We start from the raw sequence: 13,379 nt of genomic DNA, 5'->3' as shown, positions 1-13,379 counted from the left end.
AGATGATCTCTAAATTCAGGAGGGATATATTCAAGATCATATTTTGGCTCTCGTGGACTTGTTTTAATTGTCAAGGATTGCCATTAGAGAGATGCAAATCAAAACAATGAGATACCATTTTGTGCCAGCACTAGTTCAGCAAGATGGAAGATAAAAAATGCTGGCGAGAATGTGGAGAGATTGCGACTCTTATATACTGCTGGTGGGACTGTAAAATGGTACAACCATTGTGGAAAGCAGTATGGCTATTCCTTAAAAAGTTGGAATTAAAAATACCATTTGACCCAGCCATTCCATTACTAGATATATATCCTATAGAAGTGAGAGCCATGACAAGAACAGACATATGCACACCCATGTTCATCGCAGCACTATTTACAATAGCCAGAAGATGGAAACAACCTAGGTGCCTATCAACTGAGGAATGGATAACCAGATTATGATACATACACACAATGAAATACTATGCAACCCTAAAGAATAACCTAGAATCTGCAAGACACTGCATAATGTGGATGAACTTGGAGGACATTATGCTGAGTGAAATAAGTCAATCACAGAAGGACAAATATTGTATTGGTCCGTTATTGTAAAAGTCAAGGAAAGGTTTATTTATGAAAGGAAATTTTCCTTGTTGGTTACTAGGGGTGAGAGGTGAATGTAGGGAGCACTGTTAGACAGGTAGCTAAGTATTGATTAGGGTGAAGAGAATGGCAATGTGCCAAATATTAGTGATCAACATGGTGGAATTGAGGAAGAAGAAGACTTAGAGAAGTACATGGGAGGTACAGACAACAAAGATGAACCCTTTTACACATACAGTACTGCATTGTCAGTGAAGGCAAATAAGGGTATGTTTATGGATAGATGAGTGGACAGGCTGAACTATTAGGTATGTCTATGAAGTGGTGAGTGTATCCAAGACCATGTATAGGGTTGGCAGACAATGGTCCTATAAGTATACTTGTATGATCTGAATTCCCAGGTGTATAGTAGAGCTGACAAGGGACAAGGTTGTCGTCACTTCTTGGTCACAGCCCGAGTAGTTGAACCTGTGGGCTTGGGGCCATAGTCACAGGGGACATCAAGCTCAATTGGCATAACATACTACACAAAACATTGTTCCACCTCCTACTTTGGCGAGTAGCAATTGGGATCTTAAAAGCTTACAAGCAGCCATGTAGATACACTGATGGGTCTCTCCTCATCCAGAGCAAAGAAGAATGAAGAAAATCAAAGATTCATGGAAAGAATTAGTCCTAGCAACTGATACTTCATGTGATCCGCAGCCTATGTGACTATGAGACCAGGAGAACTAGATGGTGCCAAGCTACCACTCTCAACCACTTGGAGGGGGAACTATGTAGGAGATCCTGGATAGAGGGAGAACAGCGTTGAACAAAACTCAAAATCATTTGGAAAAAAAATAAAAAAGAGGGAACAGCTTTGCTGGTCTGATAGAGCTTGGTGGAACCCCTGAGACTGTGGCCCCTAGCTGCCCTTCAGGTCTGGAATTGAACCCACACCTGCGGCTTCCAGTCAAACAAAACAAAAGACAGGCATATGAGTTGAACATTCACCTGAGGTAGATACAGTTCTTTGAGAGAACAATCATGGGAGAAAGAAGGGTTGTTTATGCACAGGGAGACAGCTCAGGGGGTGGGAGTGCATGGAGGGATGGACACAGGGAAGAGGTAACTGTCAGGAGGCAGTGTGAGAGGAGCTGTTGCATTGTGGTAAATTGTAGTCAATGTCATGAGACAAAGTATATATGAACTTCTATATGGAAAGTGAATTTGCTTTGTAAATTTTCACTCAAATCACAATTAAAAAAAAAAAAAAAAGAAAGAAAAGATAACCCTATGGAGCAGTTCTACTTTTCACACATGGGGTTGCCAGGAATTGAAATTGACTCAACAGCATCTAACAAGAATACAACAGTATATCCAATATGTATTTATCCTTTTTTTTGATAGATATTTGGGGACAGTTTCTGCTTTGGCCCGTTTAAAGTCTCTTCCATTAATTGAAATGTTTAGTCCCTTTGCCTTTGTTGTTTTGTTGTTGTTAGGTAGCATCGAGTTAGCTTCGACTCATAGCAACCGTATGTGCAACAGAAAAAACATTGCACAGTCCTGTGACAGCCTCATAATTCTTGCTACACCTGATACCATCATTGCAGCTACTGTGTGAATCCAACTCATTGTGGGCCTTCCCCTTTTTTGTTGACCCTCCATTTTACCAAGCATGATATCCTTCTCCAGGGAATGGTCCTTTCTGACAATGTGACAAAAGTAGGTGAGACAACATTTGGTCATTCTTGCTTCCAAGTAGCATTTCAACAGCACTTCCTCCAGGACAGATTTGTTCGTTCTTCTTGCAGTTCTTCCACTATTGTTCACCAACACCACAACTCGAAAGCATCAACTCTTCTTGGGTCTTCCTTATTCATTGTCCAGCTCTCACATGCATACGACACAACTGAAAATACCATGGCTTAGGTTAGGCACACTATAGTTTTCAAAGAGTTATCTTTGCTCTTCAGCACTTGAAAGAGGTCTTTTCCAGCAGATTTGCCCAGCATAATACACAGTCTGATGTCTTGACTGTTGCTTCCATTGGTGTCGATTGTGGAACCAAGTGCTATGAAGTCTTTGACAACTTCAGTCTTTTCTCCATTTATTGTGATTCTCTTATTGGTCCAGTTGTGAGGATTTTCATTTTCTTTATGTTGAGGTGTAATCCATACTGCATACTGTAGTCTTTAATTTTCATCAGTAAGTGCTTCAAGTCATCCTCACTTTCAGCATGCAAAGTTGTGTCATCTGCATATCACAGGTTGTCAATGAGTCTTCCTCCAATCCTGATGCCACATTGTTCTTCATATAGTCCAGCTTTTCAGATTATTTGCTCAGCATACAGATTGAATAAGTATGGTGAAAGGATACAACCCTGATGCCCTCCCTTCCTGATTTGAAGTCATGTAGTATACCCTTGTTCTGTTAGAAAGACAGCCTCCTGGTCTATGTACAGGTTCCTCACAATCACAATTAAGTGTTCTGGAATTCCCATTCTTCTCAATGTTATCCTTAATTTGTTATGATCCACACAATTGAATGCTTTTGTATAGTGTTCTGGTTACCTAGTGCCACTTTGACAAGAATATATACCACAAATGGGATGGGCTTAACAAACAGGAGTTTATTCTCTTACAGTTTGGAGGCTTTAAGTCCAAGTTCAAAGTGCCAAGCTCTAGGGGCTGGGTTAAAGCCCCTCAACCTTGGGATCCAGCTCTTTCTCCTGCTCCCGGCCTACTGGAGTTAGAGGCACTTCATCACTCAGACAGCTGCTGGCTGCTGAGGCTGAGAAGCCCCAAGGTTGACAGGTAAAAAGGCACAGTCCTGATGTCACCAAACCACACGGCAGGCCATTAACTTAAGTCCATTGTAAGTCCCAAGGTCGGCAGAGCAAAACAGGATGCTGAGCAATGACAGGGCTACATGCAGAGTCCAAACGTGCCATAGACTAGAGACCATTCTCAAGGCTTCTCCTTATATACAGGAAGCAGACCACATCCCAAAGGCAGCTACTCAGCTGCTTGTGGTAGATCCCTCCATGGAGTCGACTGCCAGTCTCATCATGGGGAATAACTACCACCCACTTCCTACCCACTCAACCAGGCCCAGCCAAGTTGATACACAAACATAACTTCCACAATAGTCCATAAAACACAAGTAAACATCTTTCTGGCATTCTTTGATTTGAGCCAAGATCCATGTGACATCAGCAATGATATCCCTCATTTCACATCCTCTTCCAAATCCAGCTTGCAGTTCTGGAAGTTCTCTGTCAATATACTGCTGCAACCATTTTCGAATTATCTTTAGTAAGATTTTACTTGTGTGTGATATTAATGAGACTGTTCAATAATTTCCACATTCTGTGGGGTCACCTTTCTTTGGAATGGGTACAAATATGGATCTCTTCCAGTCAATTGGTCAAGTACTTGTCTTGCAAATTTCTTGACATAGATGAGTGAGTACCTCCATCTTGGCATCTGTTTGTTGAAACATCTCAGTGGGTATTCTGTCTATACCTGGAGCCTTGTTCTTCACCAATGCCTTCAGTGCAGCTTCAATTTCTTCCTTCAATACCATTGGTCATATGCTATCTGCTGAAATGGATGAACATTGACCAATTATTTTCATTACAGTGACTCTGTGTGTTCCTTCTGTCTTCTTTTGATGCTTCCTGCATCATTCAATATTTTGCCCATAGAATCTTTCAGTATTGCAACTCAAGGCTTGAGTTTCTTCTTCACTTCTTTCAGTTTGAGAAATGCCAAGCATGTTCTTCCCTGTTGGTTTTCTAACTCCAGGTCTTTGCACATTTCATTATAATAATGGACTTTGTCTTCTTGAGTTGCTTTTTGAAATCTTCTGTTCAGCTCTTTTATCTTGTTATTTCTTCCATTTGCTTTAGCTACTCTCTTTTCAAGGGCAAGTTTCAGAGTCTCTTCTGACATCCATTTTGGTCTTTTCTTCCTTTCCTGTCTTTTAAATGACCTTTTGCTTTCTTCATGGATGATGTTCTTGATGTCGTCCCACAATTCATCTGGTTTTTGGTCGTTGGTGTTCAATGTATCTCATCTATTCTTTAGATGGTCTCTAAATTCAGGAGGGACATAATCAAGGTCATATTTTGGCTCTCTGGGACTTATTTTAATTGTCTCCAGCTTCAACTTAAACTTGCATATGAGCAACTGATGGTCTTTTCCACAGTCAACTCTTGCCCTTGTTTTGGTTGAAGATGTTGAGCTTCTCCACCACCTCTTTCCACAGATATAGTTGATCTGATTCCTGTGAACTCCATCTGGTGAAGTCCATGTGTGTTCTGGTTACCTAGTGCGGCTCTGACAAGGATATACCACAAATGGGATGGCTTGAACAAACGGAGTTTATATTTACAATTTAGAGGTTTTAAGTTCAAGTTGAAAGAGCCAGGCTCTAGGGGCTGTGTGAAAGCCCCTTGACCTTGGGCTTCAGCTCTGCCTCTTGCTCCCGACCCACTGAAGCTAGAGTCATCTCTTCACTTAGGCAGCTACTGGCTGCTGAGGCTAACAAGCCCAAAGGTCAACAAATGAAATGGCACTGTCCTGATGTTACCAAACCACATGGGAGGACATTAATTCAAGTCCATTGCAAGTCCCAAGGTCGGCAGAAGATGGCAGGCTACTGAACAATGATACAGCTACATGCAGGGTCCAAGCGTGCCATAAGCTAGAGACCATTCCCTAAGCTGTTTCTTATATATGGGAAGCAGACCACGTACCCAAAGGCAGCTACTCAGCTGCTTCCAGTAGATTCCACCATGGAGTTGATTAGCAGTCTCATCATGGGAAATACTACATCCAGCTGCCCAGCCACTCAACCAGGCCTAGACAAGTTGACACAAAAACATAACCATCACAACGTGTATATAACCATCACAGCATGCTGTTTATGTTGTTGAAAAAAGGTATTTACCATGGTCATTGGTCATTGGTCTTGCAAAATTCTATCATGCGATCTCCAGCATTATTTCTATCACCAAGGCCACATTTTCCAGCTTCCAGTGATTTGCCTTTGTTTACAACTTTTACATTTCAATAACCAGTGATAAGCCACACATCTTGATTGCATGTTTCATCAATTTCAGACTGCAGAAGTTGGTAAAAATCTTCAATTTCCTTATCTTTGGCTTTTGTGGTTGGTCCATAAATTTGGATAATAGTAGTATTAACTGGTCTTCCTTGTAGATGTATAGATATTATCCTATCACTGACAGCATTGTAATTCAGGATAGATCTTGAAACATTCTTTGTGATGATGAATGCCACACTATTCTCTTCAATTTGTCATTCCTGGCATAATGGATCATATGATTATCTGATTCAAGGTGGCCAAAACCACTCCATTTTAGCTCACTAATGCCTAGGATATTGATCTTTATGCGTTCCATTTCATTTTTTGACAACCTCCAATTTTCCTAGATTTGTACCTCGTACATTCTGTGTTCTGATTATTAATGGATGTTTGCAGCTATTTCTTTTCATTTTGAAAACTACATCAGCACATAGAGGTCCCAAAAGTTTTACTCCATCCACATCATTAAGGTCGGCTCTACTCTGAAGAGGCAGCTCTTCCCCAGTCATGTTTTGAGTGTCTTCCGACATGAGGGGCTCATCTTCTGACCCTATGTCAGACAATGTTTCAGAGCTATCTATAAAGTTTTCCAATATTATGTCAGATAGTGTTTTATTGCTACTTATAAGATTTTCACTGACCAATTGTTTGAGAAGTGGATGCCCTTTCCTTCTTCCAAATCTGTTTTAGTCTGGAAGCTCCTCTGAAACCTGTCCACCATGGGTGACCCTACTGGTATTTGAAATACTGGTGGCATAGCCTCAGCCTCACAGCAACATGCAAGCCACTGTGGTATGACAAACTGACAGACTAGTGGTGGGCTTTTGATGTTGTTATTGATATATTGGGCATAAATTTTACTATTAGATTTCTAATGTTTCATTTTTGTTGCTGTTGCTGCTGCTGCTGCTGATTTTTTCTTCCTTTCTTGCCTTCTTTAAATATTGAGTAATTGTTAGTATTCCATTGTTATAATCTTTAGCCCTGGTGGCATGGTGGTTAAGCACTCAGTTACTAATTGAAAGGCAGTAGTTTGACCTACTAGCCATTCCAAGAGAGAAAGATGTGGCAGTTCACTCCTGTGATAATAGGTTTAATGGCTCAGTATTTTAGTCATTGGTCTAAAGATTACAATGTTGTTGTTTTGTTGATTTTGACTTATAGAGACCCCATGTGACAGAGTATAACTTCCTGATAGGGTTTTCTTGGCTGTAATCTTTATGGAAGCAAATGTCCAGGACTTTCTCTGGCAGAGCTGTTAAATAGGATTGAATTCTCAACCTTTCAATTAGTAGATGAGTGCTTAATTGTTAGCGCTACCAGGGCTTCCTAAAGATTACAGCACACATCCTCAATTTATCACTCAGAGTGCCATGAATTTGTATCTTACCACTTCACATACAGTGTGAAACCTTTATAACAGTGAACTTCCATTTAACCATAATCATTCTTTGTGCTGTTGTTGTCATACATTTCATGTCTACATATACTATAAACCCCAAAATATATTGTTATTACTTTTGTTTTCAAGGAGTTTGAGGAAAGATACGAGAAAAAAAAATTCTTTACTAACATATTTACCTTTTCTGGCATTCTTTATCCCTTAGTGTTAATCTAAGGTTCTGTTTTTGTATTCTTTTTCTTCCACTTAAAATTTTCCTTTAATACTTCTTGTAGTTAATGTCTGTTGGTGATGAGTTCTCTCAGATTTTGTTATAAGAAAATATCTTTATTATGGTTTCATTTAAAAGGATGTTTTTGTTCGATTTCAAATTTTAGCATAACTTTTTTTTTTCTTTTAGCACTTTAAAGATATTTTTTCTTTTGTATTCTGGATTGCTTTGTTTCTGATGAAAAGTCATCAGTCATTCATATTGTTGTTCCCCAGTATGCAATGTGTCTTTTTTCTTGATTTCTATTAAGAGTTTTTTTTGTTTATCTTTGACTTTTATGAATTTGATTTTCTTAAAACTTATAACTTTGTATGTATGTGAGTATAACTTTCATTGTATTTATTCTTTGTGGAGTGTGTTGAGATTTTTGGCTTTTAGCTTTTGTACATATATATGCATACATATACATATATATATATATATATATATACATACACACACATATCAGTATATACATACATACATATTTTATCAAATTTGGAAAACATTTAGGCACTATTTATTTTCTGCCTCAGTCTTTCTTTCCTCTCTAAAACTTTTAATTACACAAGTATTAGATGGCTTGATGTTTTTCTGCAAGTCATTAGAACTCTGATTTTTTTTTTTTTTTTTATTTCAGTTTCTCTCTATAGATCATTTTTATTGTCCCATCTTCAAATTCTCTGGTGTTTTTTCTAAAGTGTCCAACAGACTGTTAAGCCCATTCAATAATTATCTATTATATTTTTATCTCTTGAATTTCTGTTTATTTATTTAAAAAATATTTTCCTTTTCTCATTTGATTTCACCTCTATTGTTTGCTCACTATGTTCAACTTTTCCTTTAAATTCTTCAACCCTCAGTTTTCTGCCAGCTTTATAGTGACTTTAATATATGTTCTTTCCTTTCATGTACTAAATTCTTTTTGTTTCTAGACCATGTATTATTCATGTTTTTCCCACAACCTATAGTTTAATGCCTTGTATGTAATAGAATTTAGTAAATGTTTGTTAAATCAATAAATAAGCTTAGGACTTTGTTGTTGTTGTTGTTGTTAAATTTTTATTGTGATTTGGTTGAAAGTTTACAGACCAAATTCATTTTCCAGACAGTAGTTCAGATACCTTTTGTTTCAAGACAGTGACTGTAATTTCCCACAGTGTAACAGTTCTCTTCCCCCTTCCTCCACATAGTTACCTCTTCCCTGTGTCCTTTGGTACCATGCACTCCTGCCCCTTGAGCTGTCTCCCTGTGCAAATACTGCCCTTCTGTTCTCCTATGATTGATTGCTCCAAGGAGTGTGTCTACCTGATGTAAATGTTCACCCCATATTTCCTGTCTGTTGTTTGGCCGGAAGCCACAGAACTGAGTTCAGAATCAGACCTGAAGGGCAGCTAGGGGTCACAGTTTCAGGAGTCCTACCAGGCTCTATCAGATCAGCAAACCTGGCCTTTTTTTTTTTTTTTTTAAATGATTTTGAATTTTTTTCCACATTGTTCTCCCATTCTGTCCAGTCTCTTCTGCACTGATCCCCCTCCAAATGGTTGATAGTGATAGCAAGGCACCATCTAGTTCTGATCTCATGGTTATATAGGCTGAGGATAGTATGGTGTCCTAGTCCTTTGGAGTAGTTGTTTCCATGTGTCTATTTTTCTTCATTCTTCTTTGCTCTGGACGAAGAGAGACCCATCATTGCATCTAGATGGCAGCTTGCAAGCTTTTAAGATCCCAGTAGCTACTCACCAATGTAGGATGTAGAACAGTGTTTTTGTGTAGTATGTTATGCCAATTGGGTTTGATGTCCCCTGAAACCATGGTCCCAAGCCCACAGGTTCAACTACTTGCTTGCTCTGGGTAGCTGGCTATGACCAAGAAGGTACTGCAATCTTGCTCCTTGTCAGCTCCACTATACACTTGGACATTCTTATAGCACATACAGATACACATGTAGAAACATTGTCTACTAACCTTATATGTGGTCATGGGCATATTACCCCCAGCACATATATACCTGATCATTCAGCCTGTTCACTTATCTACCCACCTGTAGATCAATGGTTGCCATCACTCAGTACTATACATGCAAAAGAGTTCATCTTTGTTGTCTGTACCTCCCAAGTACTTCTCTATGTCTTCCTTTTCCTTGGTGCTACCATGTTGATCACTCACATTTGGTACATTGCTTAGGACTTCTTTGATAAATGATTCTCTGGTCTTTTGAGCTCTTAGGATGGGTAGGTCTACTTCTATTTCTCCCCATTCAGCTTTTCAAGGAATTTTGATATCTTCAAAAACAAATAAATAAACAAAGTCACTGTCATCAAATCAATTAGACTCATAGCAACCCCCCCTTGGGCTTCTGAGGCGGTATCTCTATGGAAGTAGATTGCCCAATGTTCCTTCCAAGGAGTGGCTGGTGGGTTTGAACTGCCAGTTTTTGGTTAGCAGCCAAATACCTTAGGCACTGCACCACCAGAGCTCCCTTGATATCTTCAGTGTTGTAATAATGGAGTCTGCTATTCTCTCAGGTATAAAAGACTACGTAGTTTAAACTCATCAGTTTTTTGTAATTCTGAGGTAGAGTATATAAAGCAGCATTTCATTTCCTATGAAATGAAAGATTATTCATCTCAAACCTCTGCAATTTGTATTATTTCTTATATCTGAAGGGGATATTACAGAGTGAAATAAAGCTAGCTGCTCTAGAAATATAAATGCCGTTAAATATTAACAGGATTGGAGTGGAACTACTCCAGAGCAGAACTTCTGCCTCAGGCTGATTTGTACTGCCCACATTCCTAGAGGATGGGAAGGGGAAATGCTTCCCAATGGCATCATGAAGCTTTGTTTAACATAATTTTTGGAATTCGTAAGTCTTTTAGTTCATGCAAAGACACAAATTTTGTGTATGGTGCTCACCAGTAGTAAAATTCATTTCCCAAAAAGGAATTCCAGATTTTAGTAAACCATTGTAAACAAACAAAGTTACAAACTGTTAAACCAAGTGAATAGTTATTTACTTTACAAAGAGTCCCCAAATTTTGTTTTTAATTCAAAATAAGATTCTTTTTAATAGTAAAGTTTTCTGATACATGTAAACGATGAGCCCATTTAATGTAAAGGTGACAAATATTTATTAGGATACATTGTGTAACATAAGATACACTTGTGTACACACTGTAAACAAATAAATGATTTTTTAAAGTATTTTTTGCACACTTATTTGTTCATGTACTGTGAAGGATATGAAATGGTAATAGGCTTATTGACTTCAAGGAACTTAACATCTATTTGAGCAGATAAGACAAACATAACAATACTAAAGTTATTCTACCTGTTGCTTATAATCTAGATTGTTCTTAAAACAGATTAGGTGAATAAACCATTTTTCAAAAAAACTGAAACCCACTGCCATCGAGTTGATTCTGACTCATAGTAACCCACATTGGGTCCAAGGCTGTAAATCTTTATGGAAATAGATTACCTCATCTTCCTCTGGCAGAGCAGCTGGTGGGTTTGAACTTCTCACCTTCTGGTTAGTAGCCAAATGCCTTACCAACTACTCCATGAAAGGGGAGAAAAGAAAATCCCACTGCCCTCAAGTCAATTCCAATTCATAGTCACCCCCATTGGGTTTCCAAGGCCATAGATCCTTATGGAAGTAGATTGCCTCATCTTCCATCTGCTGAGTGGCTGGTAGGTTTGAACCACCAACCTTCTGGTTAGCAGTGAAATATCTTAGGCACTACATCACCCGAGCTCCTTAAATCATCATTCCTGATTAATAATAATCAATTATTATTTAAAAAAAATAGATGTAGATGTGAAGTATTTAGTTCTTAGGGTGTCATAGAATGAGAGGGGAAGGAAGAGGATCAGCACATGCTTTGTGGATAAGGGAGCATATGAGTTGTTATTGTTAGTTGTTGTCAAAACCAAAAAGAAAACAAATTAACTGCCATCAAGTCAATTCCGACTTATAGTGACCCTCTTTTGGGTTTCCGAGGTGATAAATCTTTACTTAAATAGATTGCCCAGTCTTCCTTCCGTGGAGTGTCTGGTGGGTTTGAATTGCTAACCTTCTGGATAGCAGTCAAATGCCTTAGGCACTACACCACCAGAGCTCCTTTAGTTACAGTTAAGTTGATTCCAATTCCTGGTAACCCCATGTGTGCTAGGTGGTACTGCTTCACAGAGTTTTCAAGGTTGTGCCCTTTCAGAAGCAGATGGCTAAGCCTGTCTTTTGAGGCACCTCTGGGTATGTTCAAACCACCACCCATTTTGTTAGTAGTCATATATGTAATTGTTTGCGCCACTTAAGGATTCTGAGAGAAGATAAACAAACAAACCTATTGCCCTTGAGTTGATTCTGACTCAGAGCAACTCTATAGAACAGAATAGAACTGCCCCATACAGTTTCCTGGGTTGTAAATCTTTACAGAAGCAGATTGCCACATCTTTCTTTTGCAGAGTGGCTGGGAGGTTTGGACCACCAACCTTTTGGTTAGCGGCCAAATGCCTTTCCACTGCACCATAAGAGCTCCTGAAAGAAGAGATAGAGGAAAGGAATTTAGGAGTAATAGCTGAACGCAGGCTAAAAGGAGAAAGAGAAAGATGAAAGAGAAGGACACCCTCAGAGAGAAAGAGGGATAAATAGGAGACATACATTTCTGAATGTAAGGAAGGAGAACTAGAAACATGGTATGAAATACGAGAGAAAATGAAAGACGATAAGGATAGTAGAAAGTTAGAGAAAGTGGATGACAATGAGGACCAGGAGGTCCTTGCTAAATTTTTAAGAATGCAGTATTAAGGGAAGCAAGGGCAGTTTTCAAAGATTAAAGGAAAGGTCACAACCTGGCTGCCCTCTGTAGACTCCAGCCAAGAGTTTCTGTTTGGTCCAGTTGTGGTTAACTTACATGGTATTTTACAAATATGTAATTGTTGTTACTGTTTAAAAATCAACATGTTTCACATAAAAGTTCAAACTTCTGTGCTCTCTTGAAAATTCTAAATATCTGACAACCCTGGATTCTGGATCTAATCATGATAGATGGCTGGAACTGACCAGCGATGGGCCATTAGATGGAGCTTGAGCTCTCCATTTTGCCAAGGGCCATCCATCACTCCCTACATATTTCTTATACCTGGCTCAATTTACTTATTTTAAGCACCTATAATCATTTAACATTTTGACATCTAGGTCAGTGATTTTCAAATTAACATGAAGGGCTTGATAAAACACAGATTGCAGGAGCATACCCCTACAGTTTCTGATGCATTTGATCTGGGTTGAGTCCTAATTACTTGTTTTTCTAGCAAGTTCCCAGCTGGTGCTGATACTGTAGATATGGGAACTATGCTTTGATAGATAAAGGATAAATAGATGGTAAGGAAGTCATTCAGGATTTTAATAGTTAGATGCAGAGGCTTTGCATTCAGACAGAACTAAATTCTGTTTTCTCACCGAGAAAATTAAATCAAGGAGCTCTGATAGCATAGTGGCTAAGACACTTGCCTGCTAACCAGATGGCTGGCAGTTCAAACCCACCAGCCACACCTCGGAAGTCCTACTTCCGTAGTGATACTGCCTCAGAAACCCAAGGAGGGGTTGCTATGACTCGGATTTGACTCGATGGCACCTAACAACAACAACAAAGTGCTTATTTCATAGGGTTTATTTTTAAACTAAATGAGATGGTGCATACAAAATATGTATTGATATAGCAACAGGACCTAGTCTATTATAACTTTTTATTAAATGATTCTGTTGCTATTGTTGTATTGTTGCTATTATTAAGATGATTACATCTTTTAAGAATATCGATTCTGCTGGGGAGGAGAAGGTCAGAGATAGATTGCTAGCTTTTGAGCAAGAGTAGTCAAGATTGTTTAAAGAATGAATGAAGTATAGAAACATGAAGAAAATGGGTGGGAGAGGAGACGCGGGAACACTGCAAAAAAAAATACATTGACCCATGTCACTTTAGTTTTGTGTATTTCACTGTACAGAAATTATATTTCAATAAAATGTATTAAAAAA

The sequence above is a fragment of the Orycteropus afer genome, unplaced genomic scaffold, assembly GCF_000298275.1.
Source record: "Orycteropus afer afer isolate SDZICR_OR568_19922 unplaced genomic scaffold, OryAfe1.0 scaffold00154, whole genome shotgun sequence".
Taxonomy (NCBI): domain Eukaryota; kingdom Metazoa; phylum Chordata; class Mammalia; order Tubulidentata; family Orycteropodidae; genus Orycteropus; species Orycteropus afer.
Note: the sequence above shows the minus strand (reverse complement) of the source record.